This window comes from Saccopteryx bilineata, chromosome 8 (genome assembly GCF_036850765.1).
Source record: "Saccopteryx bilineata isolate mSacBil1 chromosome 8, mSacBil1_pri_phased_curated, whole genome shotgun sequence".
In the NCBI taxonomy this organism is placed as follows: domain Eukaryota; kingdom Metazoa; phylum Chordata; class Mammalia; order Chiroptera; family Emballonuridae; genus Saccopteryx; species Saccopteryx bilineata.
The window spans coordinates 43,454,999-43,476,849 of NC_089497.1; the positions used below are offsets into that span (position 1 = coordinate 43,454,999).

Genomic DNA, 21,851 nt, shown 5'->3' on the forward strand with positions numbered 1-21,851 from the left:
TAGACGAGAACTAATGCATTAGGGAAGGAATGAGGATCTTAGAGGCTTGCACAACAAGAAGTAACTTTATAGCTTACGAAGATAAATAAAAATTCTGAAAGGAAGATATGAGAAATAATAAGACTATAGTCGTTTGGTGGTAAATAAGCACAGAAGCAAATACTCTTATAGACTAAGGACCAAATGGCTAATGACATAATGCACTGCTTGAAAATCACAAAACAATATTCAAATGTACAGCATTATTTTTAGACTTCCACATTCCTATCATCATCAATAAAAAACATAACACAATTGTTTAAGATGATGACCCTGAGTCATTCAGAAGAGTTTAAATTATCATAAGTATATTCTAAGAAAGCTGAATATGCACATATATGTAAGAAAATGCACATCAAAACAATATTAATAAACTAGAAAAATTAATAATTAAGAGGAGATAAAACTTCTGTTATCTGGGATATGCTATTACATTAACTGATTTCCATTGTTAAGTCAGATACATAAGCTCTCTCCTGTTATATATCTTTCTAATGTTAGGGAAATAATTTTTGTACCATTAAAAATACAACTTGTGGCCCTGGCCGGTTGGCTCAGCGGTAGAGCGTCGGCCTGGTGCGGGGGACCCGGGTTCGATTCCCGGCCAGGGCACATAGGAGAAGCGCCCATTTGCTTCTCCACACCCCCCTACTTCCTCTCTGTCTCTCTCTTCCCCTCCCGCAGCCAAGGCTCCATTGGAGCAAAGAAGGCCCGGGCGCTGGGGATGGCTCTTGGCCTCTGCCCCAGGCGCTAGAGTGGTTCTGGTCGTGGCAGAGCGATGCCCTGGAGAGGCAGAGCATCGCCCCCTGGTGGGCAGAGCTTCGCCGCTGGTGGGTGTGCCGGGTGGATCCCGGTCTGGCGCATGCGGGAGTCTGTCTGACTGTCTCTCTCTGTTTCCAGCTTCAGAAAAATACAAAAAAAAAAAAAAAATACAACTTGCTCATGATATACAATTTAGGAAATATAGGAAAGTAGTAAGACAAAAAGTTTTGAAAATCACTATTTCCAAGATCCATAATCTATTATTTAAAAAATAGTTGTGACTCAATATATGTATATGTGGCAAAAAAAGCTCAGGTTATTATAAGCTCTTCATAAACATTTTAATGGTTCAAAAATTCTATTTAGTAGCTATATCATAATATACTTACTCAGTTCCTTGGAGCTGAACTTAGAGCTTTTTTCCAGCTTTATAATATAGTTATGTCTAACAAGGTTTGCCATAAACTGATAACTGTAGAAGCTGAGTGAGGCTTTACTATACTGTATGTCAGGGGTCCTCAAACTGCGGCCCCCTAAGACCATTTATCCGGCCCCATTGCACTTCTGGAAGGGGCACCTCTTTCATTGGTGGTCAGTGAGAGGAGCATAGTTCCCATTGAAATACTGGTCAGTTTGTTAATTTAAATTTACTTGTTCTTTATTTTAAATATTTTATTTGTTCCCGTTTTGTTTTTTTACTTTAAAATAAGATATGTGCAGTGTGCATAGGGATTTGTTCATAGTTTTTTTTTATAGTCCGGCCCTCCAACGGTCTGAGGGACAGTGAACTGGCTCCCTGTGTAAAAAGTTTGGGGACCCCTGCTGTATGTTCTTTCTACTTTTGTGTATGGAAAATATCTGTAAGGAAAAGGTAAAAAAATATATATTTATGCAAGATAAACATCTGTGTACAATGGTTTCTGTTTATTTGTAATTACAGTGATACCTTGAGATACGAATTTCATTTGTTCTGTAACTGAGTTCGTAAGTCAGTCAATTCGTATATCAAACTGCCGATACTGGACCCGTGCGCCAATGCGCCAACTAGCAGCAACTTTCTGAATCACTACTTGTATCTTGGAATTTTGCTCGGATCTCGAACAAAAATACGGACCGAGTCGCAGCTCGTATCTTAAAAAAATTTGTATGTTGGTCTGTTCGTATCTCAAGGTACCACTGTATTTTCATTGTTAAAGTTTAGTGCTAGCTGCTTGGTTCAAAGTCTGACTCCATCATTGCCTAGTTATGTATGTAACTGTGGGCAAACTAGTGGTACTTCTCAGTTTCACTTTCTTCACCGGAAAACCCGGTATAGCAATGGTAACTTTAAAAGACTGTTGTAAGAATTATATGATATGATGGGTATCAACTGCTACCCACAAGTGGCTGGTATAATGTTAGTGGGTAGTACACACTACCTTGATAAAACAAAATCCTGGTTGCATATTTTCATATGTTATAAAAAGTCATGATGTATATAAACTGAGAAACATGCCAGAATAGCACAGTGAAGTGTGAATCATGTCCATCTCCAGGTGAGACACATATCCCAGAGATACTGCCAATGCTAAAATAGTTTAGATTAGCAATTACCATTGTGGAGAATTTTCTATGTGGCCAATGCTGGGCCAAATGCTTCCTATGTATTATCTCATTTATTTAAGAGTTCTCTGAAGTATTACTATTACTATTCTTATTTTATAGCTGAGAACACGGGGGCTTAATATTAATTCCCTTGTCCCAAAGCATACAGGAACAGGCAGGCCTGCTGTCCAGTCGGGCCTGAGCCTCTAGAGTTCATCCCAAGCTACTGGGAATGGCCTTTGGATCTTACACTCTTTTGCACAGACCCCAGTGTTTACCATCTTTATCCTACAGAGGCTTGGATTGAATTTTGGAAAAAAATTTTGGCTCAATTTTGGAAGTTTAACAGAACCTCTATTTGGAGCATAATTTTCTTTCCTTTCACTTAATCAGTTTTATTTTTTTAAATTATTGTTTCTACTCATTGTCAAATGGCCCCAGGGGTACAAAATTGTTCAGGTTAAGAATCACTGATATAATGTTTTAAAAAGGGTTAGAAGGACACACATTGAACAGTTAAAATGGTTACCTCTGGAGGGAGAAAGAGGAAGTGGAGAAGGGGAGGAGAGATGACTTTCACATATTCTCTATAAACTTTTGGATTGCTTGAATCACCTAAAAATTATAATGGACTAATATATTATGTGTGTGTGTTTTAAAGACAATAAAAAGCAATGAGCTTCCTATAAAAAAACACAAAGAAACAGAATAAAAAGGGGTACTCCATAAAATAAACTGCCCCTTAAGAATGTCTATCTCGCCTGACCAGGTGGTTGTGCAGTGGATAGAGCGTTGGACTGGGATGCAGAGGACCCAGGTTCGAAACCCTGATGTTGCTAGCTTGAGCGCGAGCTCATTTGGTTTGAGTGAGGCTCACCAGCTTGATCCCAAGGTTGCTGGTTTAAGCAAGGGTCACTCGGTCTGCTGTAGCACCCCGGTCAAGGCACATATGAGAAAGCAATCAATGAACAACTAAGGTGCCGGAAAAAGAATTGATGCTTCTCATCTCTCTCCCTTCCTGACTGCCTGTCCCTATGTGTTCCTCTCTCTGTCTCTCTCTGTCCCTGTTACAAACACAAAAAAAAAAAAAAAGAAAAAGAAAAAGAAAAAGAAAATTAATCAAAAATACCTATCTCCTCATCCAAAATGATATTCTTTGTGGTTTTAATTATTTATCTATTTTTCCCATATAACCTTTTCGCAACCGTCAGCTTGTTCTTTATATCTCTGAGTCTGTTTCTGTTTTGTTTATTTATTTGCTTTTTTGGTTTATATTCCACATATAAGTAAGGTACTTGTCTTTCTCTGTCTAACTTATTTTACTTAGCATAATATCCTTGATGTCCGTCCAGGTTGTCGCACAATTTAATTCTTTTTTATGGCTGACTAGTATTCCATTGTACATACCACATCATATTCATCTATTCATCTATCAATGAACACCTAGGTTGCTTCCATATCTTGGTTATTGTAAGTAATGCTGCAATGAACATAGTGGTGAATATATCTTTTTCCCCCATCTTGCTTTTAAACAATGACTTCCCATTGGATAATCTTATCTCGACTGTAAAATAACTAATTTTAAAAAACACATATGTATGCTCTTTAGAAAACCTATGAAGTGGTCTACATTTACATATTTCACTTAAAATTTGTAACCTGTAAATCTGTGTGCATATGTATGTATGTGTAAGACACAGTAAAATTCTAATTTTGGAAAATGCTGTGAAAATCGGAAAAAGGTGTTTCACAAACATGAAATATTAAGTCACAGAAAAGCACAATTAAAAAAATAGTCAGATATTAAGTCTTTTTTTCTGGGTCTGGGGAGGCTACTCTGGACAAGATACACCACGGGGGATGCTGCGAATCCTCGGTCCCAGCCCATTTCTGCATCTGTATTATTAAAAACGTGACAGCTCTAGCAAGCTCACAGTACTGAGTGAAGTGCTACAATTAGAGCTGAGAATTTGTCTTTTAGGGCTGGCTCTATTTACTGGTTTTCTTTTGTTTGTTTTTTTGTTTTTTGGTCTGTTCCTCCCTGGGGAGTGGAGCACAGTGGGATGTTTTTGTGGGGTAGGGGTTGAAAAGAAGTTTTTGTGAGTTCTATTTTGGATTTTGGTGAATAAGAAAGCAGGGAATTTGCCAGCCTGTTACTCAGTTATATTGAAACACGATGCAAACTGCCTCAATTTGGAGCACAGAAGGTGCTGAAAAATTTTTCTGAGGTCTTGAAATATCTAAGCCTGTCTTGAAGGAAGGACTTCTTGTCTCAAAAATCATCCTGTAAACAATAGCTACATTATTTCTTCTCCCATCCATGGCCCGTCTAATTCACTATCCAGAATATTACACTCTAAAAGCAGCCAGTACGGCATTTAAAAAATTATTCTGTGTCCTTTCTTCCTGGGAGAGTATTGAGGAGAACATGCTTGGATGTAGGCTTTCTCTATAAACTCATTTCTACAAATGTGCCCTGTTAGGCATGGGCTGTGAATAACTGAGCAACCTGTTCAGGGGTCCTCGGGTTATGGCACTCTTGACATAGGAATTTACGATGCTTACTTCCATAAAGACTTAAAAAATTGAGCTGTGAGTGTTTCGGCTTACGCCCTTAGCATAGTATATATGACCTATGTGGGCAACTAGCTTGGTTGCACATGGCAGAAGAACACACAGTAAGGCAGCTATGAGTGAGGGGGTTGGCATCCTCCAGTATGCTTACCTACGTCATTTTATATTGTTAAAAGTGCAAGTGTCCCATTTGTGTTAGGCTAGAGTGTGTTTTGACTTCCATCAAAATTTGGGTTATATTACTGTCGTAGGAACAGAACTGGGTCATAACCCGAGGACCCCCTGTGTTTCCTTATTTGCACTGTCCAGTCTATTTTCTTATTTTCCTGAATATGCCTTAACATACGTATCAGTATAAATATGCAACTGAATGGACATGTCTGTGTGTATTTTCAATCTTTTTTTTTTTTTGTATTTTTTTTTGGTATTTTTCTGAAGTTGGAAACGGGGAGGCAGTCAGACCAGGATCCACCCGACATGCCCACCAGGGGGCGATGCTCTGCCCATCTGGGGCATTACTCTGTTGTAACCAGAGCCATTTTAGTGCCTGAGGCAGAGGCCATAGAGCCACCCCCAGCGCCCGGGCCAACTTTGTTCCAATGGAGCCCTGGCTGTGGGAGAGGAAGAGAGGGAAAGGAGAGGAGGAAGGGTGGAGAAGCAGATGGGCACTTCTCCTGTGTGCCCTCGCCAGGAATCGAACCCGGGACTCCTGCACGCCAGGCCGACGCTCTACCACTGAGCCAACCGGCCAGGGCTGTATTTTCAATTCTATGCTATCTTAACAACGGTTCAGCTTTCTAGAAACACAATCACATAATTTGTTTGGACTTAGAAAACGGCTCAGGAAATGTATGCAGGTCATAATGGAAGGTAACAGACCATTTACTGAAGTGCTGAAACAAATATATAGAAAACAAAGTCCAGGACACCACCACAGAACAGCCTTCCCTTGTGAGATCCCCTCGGCTAAGGGCTAAGTAAGGATTAGTGAGACAATAACAAAGTAAATGCCCTTAGGCTTTCAAACAGTAACAACCAGCTCAGGGGTAGCAGCATTTCTAGCCCTTGATAGTACAATGATGTCCTCAACCTCTGCTTTCAGACACCAGATCACTGCTTAAGTAGCCTTTATCATTGCCCCCTAATTTTTGTTGCAAGTGCCCTCAAAGTTTGTCATATTTATTCCTGACAAAGCATATGCATATTGTGGCATCACTCTAAAACCAACAAATGTTTTTAACTCCATGGAGAAAAAAAAATTCCCACAACTTTTCATGCTGAGATTTCTCATGCTAGTTCTCAGCACAGAAGTGATTTTTTTTTTAAGTTGCTTAAAGCCTAGCAAGGTTTAAGTTTTCTCAGCAAGGATAAAGTGTTTTTCAGCTGTTAAATTTTTAGATGCTTTTTTTGAACTTGGATAAAACTCAAAAACATGTTTGTTTTTTATGTGCAGAGGTTTGCATATAGAGAAATGCTATTACTATGTTTAAAGACACTGCTTTTGAAATAAGGAAGTCAGAGGAATTTAAATATAAGAAACTATACACTGTTTCATGAACATCTCATTAGACCCTAACATAAATATGATGTCTTGGAGGACCACTGAGGCACATGATTGCTGACAGCATGACTACTTACAAACTGCTAGTGGACATATTTCTGAGTGTAAACAGAGGGTGACCAGATTTGAACTGAAAAGCATCCTTACAGTCAGCTTTCAAAAGACCTTCTATTCCAATTGTATGGTATTGCTTGGCCCTAAAGATGCACGTGTGTGTTTGTGTGTATGTGTGTGCTCCAGAGGCAGGAAGTAACTGTTCCAAATTTTAAATCTTAGAATTCTTCATTATTCTGTTGAGAGTTTTATTGTTTGGAAAGTTGAAGATCAAGGTCTAGAAATTCAGCACACTTCAAACCTCTAACCAAGGACTTTCTGAAATTAAAAAAAATGTACCTGATTATCTGGATTTAGTCTTTGAAAAGCCAACACAATTCACTCTTTTCCTTATTCATTTATAATTATTCATTTATTCATTTTTCAAACATTTATCGATAGTCTACTATATGCCTTACATTATATACCTGCAATACATTTCTAGGACAATTACTTCCTGGTTGTTTTAGGGTTTATGGCAGCTTAGGCCAGATGGTTCTTGACAAGGAAAACCTCCCGAGTAAAATGACATGTTCACAGTGTTTCCCATCTAGCAACCAAGAGCCCTGATAGCATTTCTTCTAACCTCTTATTATGATTCTAATGTAAAATCATAAAAGTCTATTTTTATTTGCTTGTCACATATAACTTTAATTAAAAATGTGAGTGCAACTACACCATTTTAATGTTAGAATATTACAAAATAATTTTCTCATAATAAGGTTTTCCTCATACCTTCATGGCACACTAGGAATATTTCCACAAAGTTTCTTAAGCTACAGACTGGCATTACCTACTTTACAGTAATGTTTGAACTAAGTGCGCGGAAGCATTTGGAGCTCTAAGAAGCCGAGCAAGCAAAGAGCATGCAGTAGCACCACCAGACCATGTGTCTGTTCCTGTCTGGATGAGGACAGCGTGTATATGGTAAGAAGACAGGTCCTAAATACTTATCCTAGTATGCCTTATTAGGTGGGTAGGTCCTTCTATTCTGGACTTTCAAATGAATTAACTATATTTTGGGAATTATGACTTGGGCATTATTAAAACATTATAATTGGACATTATTTCCTCAATATATTTATATACCACCTTTTCAAAAGACCTTTTAAAATTAAATTTATTGGAGGGGATATTAGTTAATAAGACTATATGTTTCAAGTGTATAATTCTATAATACATCATTTGTATATTGTACTGTGTGCTAACCACCCAAAGTCGGGGGTACAGCTATTTGTACTCCTAACGTTATTCCATCTTTTAAGGCATCATACCATACTCTCTGCACAAATGACAAATTGGCAAATGCAGATTGGCATCTGAAAAAAAGTAAGGTCACATCAGTAGGGATATAGCAGGCCTCAAGCATCAGAGGCCAAGGCACCAGCAACATAGGCAGACACATTAAAACGGTCCCTTTTTAATGTTTGTGCATTGTTTCTATATGGAAAATTACATTTCTCTGGGAGTATATGTGTGTAAATTTGCATGTGCTAGTGTTTTGGCAACTCAAAGTTACCTAAGTTAGTTTTGATCAATACTGTCGAATTTTTAAATTTACCAACATAATAAAAGCAAGTTTCAAAAACACAAACAAACCCTCCAGCACACTGTGTGCTTTGCTGTTCCAAGCCTCAGCTCAAGACAAAAGGAGAGTGAGATTTTGTCATTCACTAGCGGTTAATAATCAAGAGAAGATCTGCCAGACAAGCTCTTCAAGGGCTCTGTCTGTCTGGACCAGGTATATGCTGCTATACACAAAGGGGAGAAAACGAGTGTTCCTGGACAATGATGCAGCTTTCTTAATTAAGATTTTCATTACTGATACATACATTAAGTTCTGCAACCGCAAGAGCCAAAGCACTGTCATGTGCAGGTAGATGTCCCTGATTCCATCTTCAGGCAGTAAAGCTAAAACATATTAAATGTGCACCCAGCAAATGTTGTGGGAGCCAGGAGAGCTTCAGAAATATTATTGTTGGAATTCAGAGAGGCCTCATTAAAAGCAAATTTGTAATGCATCTAATAGGCAGGAGAACAGCCCATACCAAAGGACTGGGCGCACGTGCACGTGTCCATGCCGGGCTCCTGTGTGGGGCTGCTTTGAGGTCCTGAGCCGCAGACAGAGGTAACTGTAACCGGCCTAGAAATCATCTCTGTATAAATACATCAAGAGCTCAGGCCTCAAAAGAAACTTTGATCTTTAAGTTTTCCAATGCCTATTGTTAAGAAGGGAAAGAAATGGCTGATTTGGGGTAGCTTTTGGAAGATGGTGAAAGCTCGTGTCCATAGCTGGCCCTGACTCTGTCCCTGTGGGTCACCCAGTCTATTTTCCCTGGATCCTCAGGCTGGTCCACAAGTCACTATGGTCTGCCAAAGGGTGTACTGTTCCCATGAAATAATCTGACTGGGGGATGGGAAACTCTTTCCTTTTAGATCAAGTTATTTTTACAAACAATTTTGGTAAGAAACAAGAAGAAACTAAAACCCTGCACAATCCTAGAAACAGATGACTATCTAGAATGTGTGTTTTGGATTTCCATCTTAACTAAAGCCTAACGTATTTAGGATAGCTGGTGCTGTTCATCTTAACATGGCTCTCTTGGTTGTTTTTCTGGCTTCTAGTTGCATCCTAAGTTTCAAAGTCTGTATCCCTTTGGTAGGCTACCCAGAGAGTGCCTGCCTTCTCTTTAAAGAAGGCCTCCATCTCTTGGTCTTTCCTAGAGTGCAGACGAATGTTAGACGCTGCCCTTCACAAAAGAGCATTTTATCACAACAGTCAGAAATTAGACATTCATTTCTTATAGGTAAAAGCATTTCTCTGGAATTTAAATGTAACCCCCATTTTCTCAGAAGGCATAAACTAGAATCCAAAACCAAAATGACTCAACAGAAATTCTTCAAAGTGTTTTGGCTATAGTTCTTTGCTATTTGGGTAAAAGGGAAATTTTCCAATAATAATGGCCAGTAAGATTTCTCCTGGATTCCTGCACCAAGATTCAGGTCTCTGAAGTGGTTTTCTGGACGTTAGTGTACATTTCTGAAACCCTTTCCTAGGGATACCAGAGAGCTGGGTGAGTCGCTGAACACAGCATGAGACGGCTGGCTTCTCTGTCCAGTCTAGATGACGGATGCTAATAATTGGTAATGAGAAGATCAAGAAATTGATTCTTCATAAGTAGATGGATAGCTAGTGCTCAGACATTCTGTCAACAGATACTTCCTGCTTTTTGGGAAAAGAAAAGTAAAGAGTATTAAGATTCTTCCTAACCTTACCTAAAAAGTACTGTTATAAAACTGCTGGAGGAGAATGTGGAAGCTGTCAGTGAGGAATCAATGTAGTGGACATTATTTCAGCATGGTGATGATGAAAAAGAGCAAGAGAAAGTTCCAGAAAATGATTCTAAGTGGAGATTTCCCATTGCTTTTCTTATGCGTCCTTGACTAGCTTCTAAGGACCAGAAAAATTCACGTACATTGCTAAAAAATTTTTGTGCAGCATTTTCTCAAATTCTGTCACAAGACACATGTTTCCATAGGGTAAATTTAAATTAGAGGTGATAGTTATTTATCATGTAGCAAAAAGCCCAAAAATTTACAGGAAGGACTAATGGTAGAATCCACTTTCACCTGTCAAAGTCTAAGAGGCAAGGCAGCCTGCACTAAGTAAGTATCTAAATATCGCATAGTGATTTTCTGGGATAAGGTAGAAATGCCTGATTTGTCTTTAAATAACCCCACATCAAGAGGAATGAGGAATAACAAAGAGACTACAGAAAGAGTGCATAAAAGAGGAATCTGATGAAAGAAATCTTAATTTTATCACTGCAAAGGCCTCCTGTACAAGACGCCTCTGCAAGTGCCCTAGTAGAAAGATTCCGTGAATACGGAGCACTCATAATGCCGATTAGTAACATTTAACAGTGGTCATCATTACCTGGGTCCCTATTTGGCTTCTGAGTTTAGACTTGGAGAAAGGCATATAATAGGTGAAGTTTGCTAAGAGCAAACTAGGAAAGCCAGACATTTAGCACTGAGCCCTGGGTCCACTGCGCTGGCTGCATGGCCTTTAACAGCACTGTGAGTAGCATTGAAGCCTGGCGAGAACCCACCCTCACGCCTTCTGGGTGCTCCCCGGCTCAGGTGGAGAACAAGTGTTTACTAGGCCTGGTTTCTGCCATTCTCCTTAGCCTGTGGTTGGCCTAAAGGTCTTCCACACCATCTTCAATGTGCTTTGTCCTTCTTTTCCTTTCTGGACACAGCCTGAGGGTTTAAGGCTTGCACAACCTCAATATACAGAGTTTTCCACCAAAGAGGGAGAAAGAATGCCCCAGAGCACATGCCATCCATTATCATCTACAAATGACTGTGCTGAGGAATGCTCCAATCACCACTCGGAACAGCGCTGCACAAACGCTGCCCCTCTCTCTGAAAGATGCTCCATATCCCCAAATGCAAGGAAGAAGCCCTGTCACAGTTTATACTGCGGAGGCAGGGACGGATGCTGTCATCGTGGCATTTCTGCCTCTCTGGCGTCTTTCATTTTCCCTGAAGTTGCTGAAAAATTTTCCATTTCATTAAGTATGTAGTAATACACATGGGAGTCAGAAAAAGAGAGAGAGAGAGAGAAAGAGGGACAGGTGGAGGACATTGATGACATGGCCTCTAGCACTTTATTTATGAGAACATCCAGAAATCTCTATCTACATCTGGTAGAAGAATAGTGTCAATTCTGCCCTGGAGACACGGATCAGGCAATATTGCCAGTGTGCATTTCACCCTTCCCAATAATTTACTGATTCCGGAGTCTGACGGCAGAGCTCAGATGATCCTTTTTACATTCATGTGAGTGAACAATTAGCCTGCTCCTTTGGGAGTGGTGATGCCAAACAAACATAAATGTACAGAACCAGAAGAAGTGCTAACTGCCCCCCAACCAGAAACTGCATGTGCGCTGACGGTGCTATGCTCCTCACAGCATTCTCCAGGAGGGCAGTGAGGTGGGTGTCGCTATCCCAGCACAAAGAACGGTGCTTGGATGACTTCACAGGACTTCAGGGAGCATGGCCTTTGCAGCTAAACCCTAAAATACGTGTTAGGCTGCTCACTTGCCCTTTCCAAATTTTTACTGTGTTATTCACCTTTTCATTGTTAAACTGTCAGCATTCTTAAAATATTAAGAATATGTCACAAATATATTTCCCAGTTTGTAAAAAAAGTATTTTCTACCATAGTGATTTTTTTTCATGTAATAAAATTTACTTTTCTTTACTTTTTCATATTTTTATGCCTGGGGAAAGCATCTCATACCCCCAATATGAAAAATTCACTTATTTGGCAAAATTACAATGGATAATTACAGAATTTGTGAAGATGCAGAGAAATGGGTAATCTTTTTTTCTCTTGCTGAAGGCATGCATTGATACAGTTTTTTTGGAGGACAGTTCAGCAATAGATACATTTAACTTTGGCAGTTCCACTAGTAGAAATTTATTTTAAGGAGGAAGGCAAGTGAATTTTTAAAAATGCATGTGTATAAAAATAGTTTCTGTAACACTGTTCAGTTAGAAAAAATTCCAAATCTTAAATATCCACCAGTAAGTAATTGATTCAATAAATTATTCAAATAATGGAGTACAATATAGCTGTCAAAAAGATAATGTAGATCTATGTTTATTAAACGAAAAATATCTTACAGTGTTCACTGAAAAAGCAGATTACAAAACAGCATGTTGCTGTTCCTTTCATTTTGGAAAGACAGACAAATTGATATGCATGAAAATATATTAGCCAAAATGTTAACAGTGATTATCTTTGGGAGGTGATATTTTGAATGAATTTTACCTTTATACATTTGCATTGTAAAAAATTAAAACAAAACTAAATGTATACTTTTTAGAAATAAAAATTCGGTCTTTTAATTTGGAGAGAAAAAGAACCTAGTTGAATGAACCCTGCAACAATTACTTAAAAGTTCAAATATGAGCTTCATGGTCATTAGCAATTAGTAACTCTTATAATAGGGTGACGTCATTGCCTGGCCATTTTCTTGATGGGTGACATCATTACTGCCTACCTCAATTTTCCTCCAAGTTTGACAATTCAGGTGATGCAATGTAGTTATTACCTTAAAGGACTTCAAAGCTCAAATACTGGAAATAACCCAAATATTTATATCTATGGCACAGTTAGGTACATTTGGCAGATTTTTTATATAATAGAAAATTATTCAGACATTATAGAGTTTGCAATTATACTGGGAAATACTTATTATAAAATATCTTAAAATAGGGGAAAACCATGTAGATACAATGTATGCTCACTTAAGTTAAAATTCAAAGAAAAGACTTGAGAGTGATCTAAAAAACTGTTAATGATAGTTGTTTCTGTGTAGTGGGATTGTGGGTGTTTCCTCCTTACCCTATGTTTTCTTAATATTTTACAATAAGTATTCATTATAGAATCATGAAAGAAGTAAATATTAAAAAAATATAGCTGCTTTGCTCAACAGCTGCCAAACTTCACCCCCGATGTATCTGTAATTTACTTTTGAGTCAAATGGCCCTTCTGTCATTTTCTAAAGGGAATCTAGTGGCATGGAATGTGCTAAAATAAAGAAAAGCCTTCACTGCCATCACCTATTTCCAAGCCACATTTTATAATGCTTACAATATATCTGAGTGAGGAATCTTACTTCTGCTGGAAATTAGAAATTTCCACATTCTTCAGGTCTTCTTCACATCTTGTCTCACATTTCTAGAAGCTGGAATTTAGATAATCTATAGTACTCTGAAATGTCTCCAAGCTAGAAGCTGTTTTTAGAGGCTAACAGTGTAGTTCAACACTAGAAATAGAGGCTCATCTATTCATTTCAAATGGGAGTTTCCCTGAATAACAAGGACGAGCTGCTACGTAAGGCTTTCTACAGCTAATTAGCTTCCTTGCTCTTCTACTCTCTTACCTATCCACGCCTTGTCTCTTCTTCCCTCTTTTTTTTTTTTTGTGTGTGTATTTTCCAAAGTTAGAAGCGGGGAGGCAGCCAGACTCCTGCATGGGCCTGACTGGGATCCACCAGGCATGCCCAACAGGGGGTGATGCTCGGCCCATCTGAGGTGTTGCTCTGCTGGGGCCAGAGCCATTCTATAGCCTGAGGCGGAGGCCATAGATCCATCCTCAGAGCCTGGACCAACTTTGCTCTCATGGAGCCTTGGCTGCGGGAGGAGAAGAGACAGACAGAGAGAAAGGAGAGGGGGAAGGGTGGAGAAGCAGATGGGCACTTCTCTTGTGTGCCCTGGCTGGGAACTGAACCCAGTATTTCCACATGCCGGGCCGACGATCTACAGCTGAGCCAACTGGTCAAGGCCTCTTCTTCCCTCTTTTTAAAAAACAGACTTCCTGTATAGTTAGATGGCAGCTCTTAGAGAAAATTCACACAGTACCATTACCATACTTCCAGTAGGTTATTTAATTATTCCTAAATGATCATATTTTAGAAAGATGATGATGAAGATATCAGAGTTGTCACACATACATGTATGATGCGTATGCATTAGAGGCAGTAAGGCACACAGCAGATATTTGAGGAACGAAGGAAATAACTGGATAACACCAGGATGGGATGAAGGCGCAGGCATACGGAAAAAGTAAAAGAATGATACGGGTTCCTGTGTCTTTAGCAAAGGTTTTATGATCACCTGTTCCTGGCCTTTTGGACCAAATGGCAACCTTCAAACTTCCCTGACTGAGCTATTTGTGGTCAGAGATGGTTGGTGTCTTTTCAGCTTTGATTTTTCTGTACCAAATACAATGCCTGGTGCAATGTTAGCGTTCATCAGAGAATTGAACTGAGCCCATTTGCTGCCCTTTCCTTCTGGCCTGAACTAGAACCAGAAAAGAAGCTAAAACCCTTAATGTTTTTTCACACGTACTGGCTAAACACCATCCTAATTTGAACTCAAATACAGATCTCTGAGCATCTACCTTGGTCACTGAACTACTGGAGAAAATCACACAAGGCGACAGATAATCAACATTAACCCACCAGACACACTGAGGAGTTCCACTCTGCCAAAAATTCTACTACACTTTCCTGCTCAACTTGCTATCTCTTTCCCCAAGAACTATTTTAAACTTCTGCTTTCCTCAAATCTCGTATCTATTCTTAGAAGGACCTTGCTCCCTAAGAGCCATTGTTGGGAAAACGTCTCAATCTCTCAGCACCAAATCTACATAGGGCTTGCATCTTCCTCTAGCCTTTTTTCATTCTTTCTTGTAACAACCGATGATGAGGTATGCCTCTTATCTTTACGCTCCACATTCCAGGTCTCCGGCATCACCAGGAATCTCAAACTACCAATAGTCCCATCTTTGTCTCTCTTCTGAACACTGAATGTTTCCTCTCTACTGTATGTTTCCCATGAGCATATACAAATGCCAATGTTTCCATTTTGTTTCACACCTTCTTCTTGACTTCACTCTCCCCTTTCCAAGATATTACACTAGCTCATTTTCCTTTCCTTGACAATGAAACTAAGTTATCCACACTTACTGTCTATTTCTCCACCTCTCACTTTTTCTTCATCCCATTGTAAACAGGTGACTGCTTTGATCACATGCAACAAAATAACTTTGCTAAGGTCAGCAACAACTTTCAAATTAATATATGACCAGGTGGTGGTGCAGTGGATAGAACATCGGTGTGGAATGCCAACGGGCCCAGGTTTGAAACCCTGAGGTTGCTGGCTTGAGCGTGGGCTTACCAACTTCATTCAGCATGGGGTTGCCAGCTTGAGAGTGGGGTCGCTGGCTTGAGAACGGGATCATAAACAGGATCCCAAGGTCTCTGGCTTGAGCAAGGGTCACTGGCTTAGCTGGAACCCCCAGGTCAAGGCACATAGGAGAAAACAATCAATGAACAACTAAGGTGTCACAATGAAGAATTGATGCCTCTCATCTCTCTCCCTTCCTGTCTGACTCTCTGTCTGTTTCTGACTCTCTCGCTAAAAAAAAAAAAGAAAAAGAAAAAAAAAGATAATAAATTAACATATTAAAAATACATTTTTCAATCTTTAATTTACTTGACCTCTCAGTAGCACCTCTCACTATTGCCACTCTCTTTGAAACACTCTCTTCTCCTGGGTTCTGGGCCAAAGTTTTTGGATTTTGCTACTACTTCTTTAGCTTTCCTTGTGAGGGCATTTCACAGCCTCATTTTCCTCTACCAGCTGATGAAATATTAAGAGTTATTCAAGTCCCAGTTCAGGCCTTCTTTTCGATCGAACCCTGTCCCTAGGTGATATCATCCATGCCAACAGCTTCATTTGCCTTTACTTCTGAGTTCCAGTAGTATACATTCAACTGCCTGTTCAATATAATTACTTATTTCAAAAGCACCTCACACTAGGCATCTCAGAAACTGATCTTATAATCTTCCCTCAGCGGTGGAATTCAGCCAGTTCACACTGGTTCGGCAGAACCGATACCTAATTTTTGTTGAGTTTGGTGAACCAGTTGTTAAAATGGCACCTGTAATCAGGGTTCTCTCTAAGGTAGGCACCTGGGCAGCCAGTTGACCAATGTGGAAATCACAAATTTACACTCCTGGCCCTGGCCGGTTGGCTCAGCGGTAGAGCGTCGGCCTGGCGTGCGGGGGACCAGAGTTCGATTCCCGGCCAGGGCACACAGGAGAAGCGCCCATTTGCTTTTCCACCCCGCCGCCACGCCTTCCTCTCTGTCTCTCTCTTCCCCTCCCGCAGCCAAGGCTCCATTGGAGCAAAGATGGCCCGGGTGCTGGGGATGGCTCCTTGGCCTCTGCCCCAGGCGCTAGAGTGGCTCTGGTCGCAGCAGAGCGACGCCCTGGAGGGGCAGAGCATCGCCCCCTGGTGGGCAGAGCATCGCCCCTGGTGGGCGTGCCGGGTGGATCCCGGTTGGGCGCATGCGGGAGTCTGTCTGTCTGACTGTCTCTCCCCGTTTCCAGCTTCAGAAAAATACAAAAAAAAAAAATTTACACTCCTTACTTTTTTAACATTTAACTGTGCAACTGAGTATTCTAAGCACCCATAGTAATGCACATTCTGTCCGCAGGTGAAAAAAATTTGATGGAACTATGCTTGTAATATTTATTTATTCATTTCATAAAACTTATTATACCTTTGGTGAAATACTACATTTTAATTCCTCGTGTTTGTTACTTCAGTAAACAAATATACAACGTAAAGAGAAAAAGTGCCAAACAACCAGGGGGTGACAAACTGTCTTTGAAAATATCTTAAATGACAGTTTTATTGTTTTTTTGTCAGGTATTATTTAATATTTTTTCATGAATATTTTAAAACTCTTTCTTATAACAAGCTAGTTTTGTGTACCTCTTTTATTATTGTTATTTAAGTATTGAATGCATGAAATAACAAACTACATTTTGGTATATCATGTTTTATACTGAGGAATGGTCATTAGGGCAGAGAACCAGTTGTTAACTTATTTGAATCCCAGCACGATCTTCCCTCCACCCCAATTCTCCTTGGTGTTTCGTAAAACCAAATGGCATCACCTTCCATATAGTGATATATCCTTCATATGGCTATATAAGCATAAACCAGTAGTCATAGTGGTTACATTCTTCTCTATCATAAGAAAGCTCTGTATATTTTACTTCTGAATTGTCAGTTTCACTTACTTCCCCGCATTCTCATTTTTACTACCCTAGTGCATCTTCTGTCTGGTCCACTACAACGGCCATCTTACTTTTGCTCTTTCCAAAGCATCACCACTATGAAGATAGCTTGACTTTTTAAAAACTTTTACTTTCAAGAGTATTATAGTTTAATATATAGTTAGAAGAGATAATACCAAGAAATTTGGCATACCCCTTACCCATTTCTGCCCAGTGGTAATATCTTATACAATTCTAGCAAAATATTACAAGGAAGAAATTTTCACTAGTATAATACAATCCATTCACCTTATTCAGAGTTCACCAGTTTTATATACAAGTACTTGTGTGTGTGTGTGTGTGTGTATTTAGTTTTGTGCTGTATTGCATGTAAAGAGTCAAGTGACCACCACAGTCAAGATACAGAAGAGTTCCATCAGAAGGATAGGTCTTGCTAACCTTTTATAGCCACAGTCAGCTCCATCTTTCCCCCACTCTCTAACCTCTGTCAACCATTTATTTGTTTTCCATCTGCATAATTTTGTCATTTCAAGAATGCTATAAAATTGGAACCATAAAGTATAAAATCTTGAGATTAACTTTTTTTCACTCAGCATCATACCTGTGTGATTAATCAAAGTTGTTATATGTATCAGTACTTTTTAGTGCCGAGAAGTATTCCATGATATGGATGCACCAGATTATTTAACCATTCACGCAGAGAAGGTTAATTGGGATTGTTTTCAGTTTGGTACTATTATGAATAAAGCTGCTATGAATACTGGTATACAGGTTTTTGTATGGATGTTTCCATTTTTCTGGGATAAATGTCCAAGAGTAGCATATCTTTTTAGAATACAAAATTGATCATACCAATTCTTTCTTAGGTTTGCTTTCTCATCCCTCTGAGGAAGGCTGCTAATAGCTCATAAAGATCTCCACATCATCAGGCCCAATATATTTCTTCAACCTTAGCCTGGGCTGCTCTTGACCTCATTCTGTCTACCCAGCTATACTCAGGGGCTTCACCCACGTTGTTCCCTATGCCAGGAAACCTCTTCCACCATCTAATCTCACGTCTTGGTTTTCTTTTTCAGATGTTAGCTAAAATATCACTTCTTCTGGGAAGCTACTCTTTAACTTTCAGCCTCAGCTTCCCCTCTTGAATTTGCTCTTAGAGCATCTGGCACTTTTATTTTATAGCAGCAAGCACAATTTGTAACTGTAAGTTCTTCTGTGTGACCATTTGATTAATATCTGCCTTCTAGCCTCCAGATTATAGGTTTAGTAGGACAGAAACTATGTCTGTTTTATTCACCATTACATCTTCAGCATTTAGTAGACACCCATTTTGTGTTTAACAAAATTTGGCCAAGACTTTTAAGACAGTCTTGGATTCAAATTCTATGTCCATTACTCACTAGGTATACTTAGAACGTTTACTCAAACATGTGAAATCTCCATTTCACCTTCAAAATTAGGATTATAACAGCATCTACTAATAAGCATAGTTTTAAAGTTTAAATCAGATAGCCATTAAAATTATTTTGTCCAGCACCTAAAGAAAGGCAAACATTCAAAAAATATTATTTCCTATTGTTATTATTAATTTTACAAAAGGTAAGAGTTTTTGCATTTTTTTCGCAATGAGGGTTTAGTTCGTTATTTTCATTTCTTTCTTGTTCCCTAGCGTCTGGTTCTGATAACTTTGAGAGGCTGAAAAGGGATACTTAGCTTAGAACTTCGATAATGCCATGACTACTGGTTCCAACCACACATATGTCCCCTTATACCAATAGAGCCTTGTCTCATATCTTGGGACTGGTCTTCATTTTCCTCTTCTTTTTCTGCAGCCTGTGGTTCTTGGAGTTGGTATGAATGCTTCCTCTTGACTCCTTGTTTCCAGAAGGAAGTGTTCTAAACACACCTTACCTCTTACCTATTCCTTATATTTCTCAATGGAGGAAAATCACCCTGTTGGTGACACAGCACTTGGTCCACATTTCTCAGTTAGGTGGAATCACTCTATCAACATTTATATTGAGCCTTCTTCTCTTTCCTCTTGAGACTAGCTGGAGTCAGTGATCTGGAGAAGTGCTGCTCTTATGAGGATCTAAATTATCCCTTGGGAGGGCTGTTCCAAGATTTAGATTGAAGGGAAGGGACTCAGCAAGTCCATTTTACCACACAAATTAAGCCACGTTCTTCAACTCAGTCTTTATAAAAAAATTTTCTTCAGCCATCAGTGATTTTCTCTTATTTTTCAATGGGTTTTGAATTTGAGCTGGGAAAGCAATGCTATTTACTGGATCCCCTCAAAGATTCCAATACTCAGGTTTGTGCTTTTGCTTGGAGTACCTTCTTTTACTCTCCATCTTTTTTACATTCTAGCTATTTTTCAAAACCTAGCTAAATCACATTTTACATTAAGCTTTCCAGCCCCCAAAGTTCTTTCATGAATAAAATCCTATAGCACTTACTGAACTGTATCATTCCTTTTGGAATTGTCATTTATTGTCTTATATGCCTATGGAACACTCAAAGGTATAATTGTTTTCCTAATTCATTACATTAAATTTCCTAATTTTTTTCCTAGTTTTAACTTCCTTAAGAGCAAGCAAGAGCACTGACCTAGATTTATGTTTTAACTTCCCACTATCATGATTCTTTGTACATATAAGTACTTAATAATATCTTATGGGATGATTGTGCTTGAGGCTGGCCTACTGACCAGGCTCTGATTTGAAGGCACAAGTTATGATCGATATGGCTCAGTGGCTGGGTGGTTCCTGCAGGGCTGGTGGCAGTGGCTAATCACAGAAAAGGGTCATAGGAGTGTGTCCCTGAAGTATCGGTGCAAGTCTGACTATACACATGGGGGGTGGAGCTTAATCCTACCTATTCTGTGTTTTCATCTAGTAATATACTCCCCCATTTTCCTTTATGAAAAGCATATGGAGCTCATGGTCTTAGGTAGAAAGGCTAAGAGGAGTGTATGCAGAGGAAGGCAGTGTTCCTGGCTGTGGCAGACTGGTCTGCAAAGTGTTTTCATTCTCTGAATTAGTGGAAGTATTGAAAAAATAGCCATTACTACGACAAGAAAAAAATAGGAAGGGTACTGAAAATAGTATCTGAGCAATGAAAGACAGTGAATATTTTAAAGATCGCTGAATTTAATTTATTCAACCTAAATGCATAAAAGTACAGGTGGGGACATTATTTATGCAGGTATATGCAAATCACTTTATAAAATAGGCAAAGCCCTTCTGCTTTTTATAAGTTGCCAAGGTGGTTCCTGATTATTTTAAAAGCTATGCACCTTTAATGTAATTTCCTAAGAGTTGGAATCCCTCTGTTGGAATCACAGTCATTGTCAGAGTAAGTTTATTTTTTCTATTTCCTCTGGGACATTTACAAGGTTCTCACAACCGTCACAAAAGGAGTGGTTTCCACAGAGATGTGACTGGAAAAATCCCTTGGAAATTGCTGAGGAGCCAGTCACATTGTTCAAAGCAGAGAACATGGGCTTTGAAAACATGAACCCATCTGACCTCTTGAATTTAGTATAGTGAATTCCTGAGCTCTGAAACATGGGGCCCGGCTGTTCATGCCATATTGGTGCTATAAGACTGGCAGTAGGTTGGCTGTGGCATGGTCTATTTCAAACTCCTTCACAGTGCCCAGTGTTGCATGTTCCCAGATGACATTTGGTTGGCAGAAGCTGGGCTTCCAAAGCTGGCAGTCTGGAATGCAGCCCACTGTATTTTGACAAACACATAATTGACCATCTGATCACCAGCCTACATTCTGCTCTCAGGTCACTAAAGGGCCCTGGGCTTTCAATGGGTTCCCATTCCTTCTCTTGTGCATCTTCTCAAATCTTTCTCCAGAAAGCAATATAGAGAAGACTTAAACACACCAACGCATATACTCCCATTTGCAGAAGAGAACATGGTGCATGAAACATAAGCTGTTGAAAATTTCCTTTAAATTGTCCTGGCAACCCAAAGTGAACAAGAGAAAAGCACACTTATGGTGAACTCTAATTCAGAAAGCAGGAATGAATATACTGAATTGTTTCCGCACCCGGCTGTGCATAAGTTGGAATTCAGCTCAATGGCTTAAAACTTCTGCTTAGAAAAAAGCAGCAATGAAAATGACAGAAAACTGGGGCACTGATTGACTTTAGAGGGACACTCTCAAGAAATTTTTCATTTTTAGATGAAAGATGAGACAAGCAGAACACTGGAAATGTCTTCTCCTCATTGCCAGCTCCACCCGCAAGTCTACTACGGGAGAAGGAGACACACATTTCCGGAGACCAGTAGGCAGCACCTCCCAGTGAGGCCAGATTGAAATCGAGGTCTCTGGTGAAGCTCCCAGAAAGACCCACTTTGTTCTGAAATTTGGCCCCACACAACACATCAGCCTTTCTCCGAGGAGGCAAAGACTGTGCATTGGGCCAAGATATGCTGGCATTATGCCAGGTCAATGTCTGTATCAACAAAGCAAACAGCCTCTCCTCTCCACTTCCACCCCCACTGCATAATTCGGGCTCTTGGTCTTCACCTTTGACCTGGGTTGCCT

General features: G+C 39.6%; 1 protein-coding gene and 1 non-coding gene across 14 annotated transcripts in view; one reads left to right on the forward strand and one right to left on the reverse strand.

The window, feature by feature from the left end:
• Positions 1-21,851, reverse strand: part of ZBTB20 (zinc finger and BTB domain containing 20) — an 894,540-nt gene that overhangs the window by 173,463 nt on the left and 699,226 nt on the right. The gene's annotated exons all lie outside the window — the stretch shown is intronic.
• On the forward strand, positions 578-651 carry TRNAP-UGG (transfer RNA proline (anticodon UGG)). The gene has a single exon. It is a non-coding gene; the product is annotated as a tRNA-Pro (tRNA).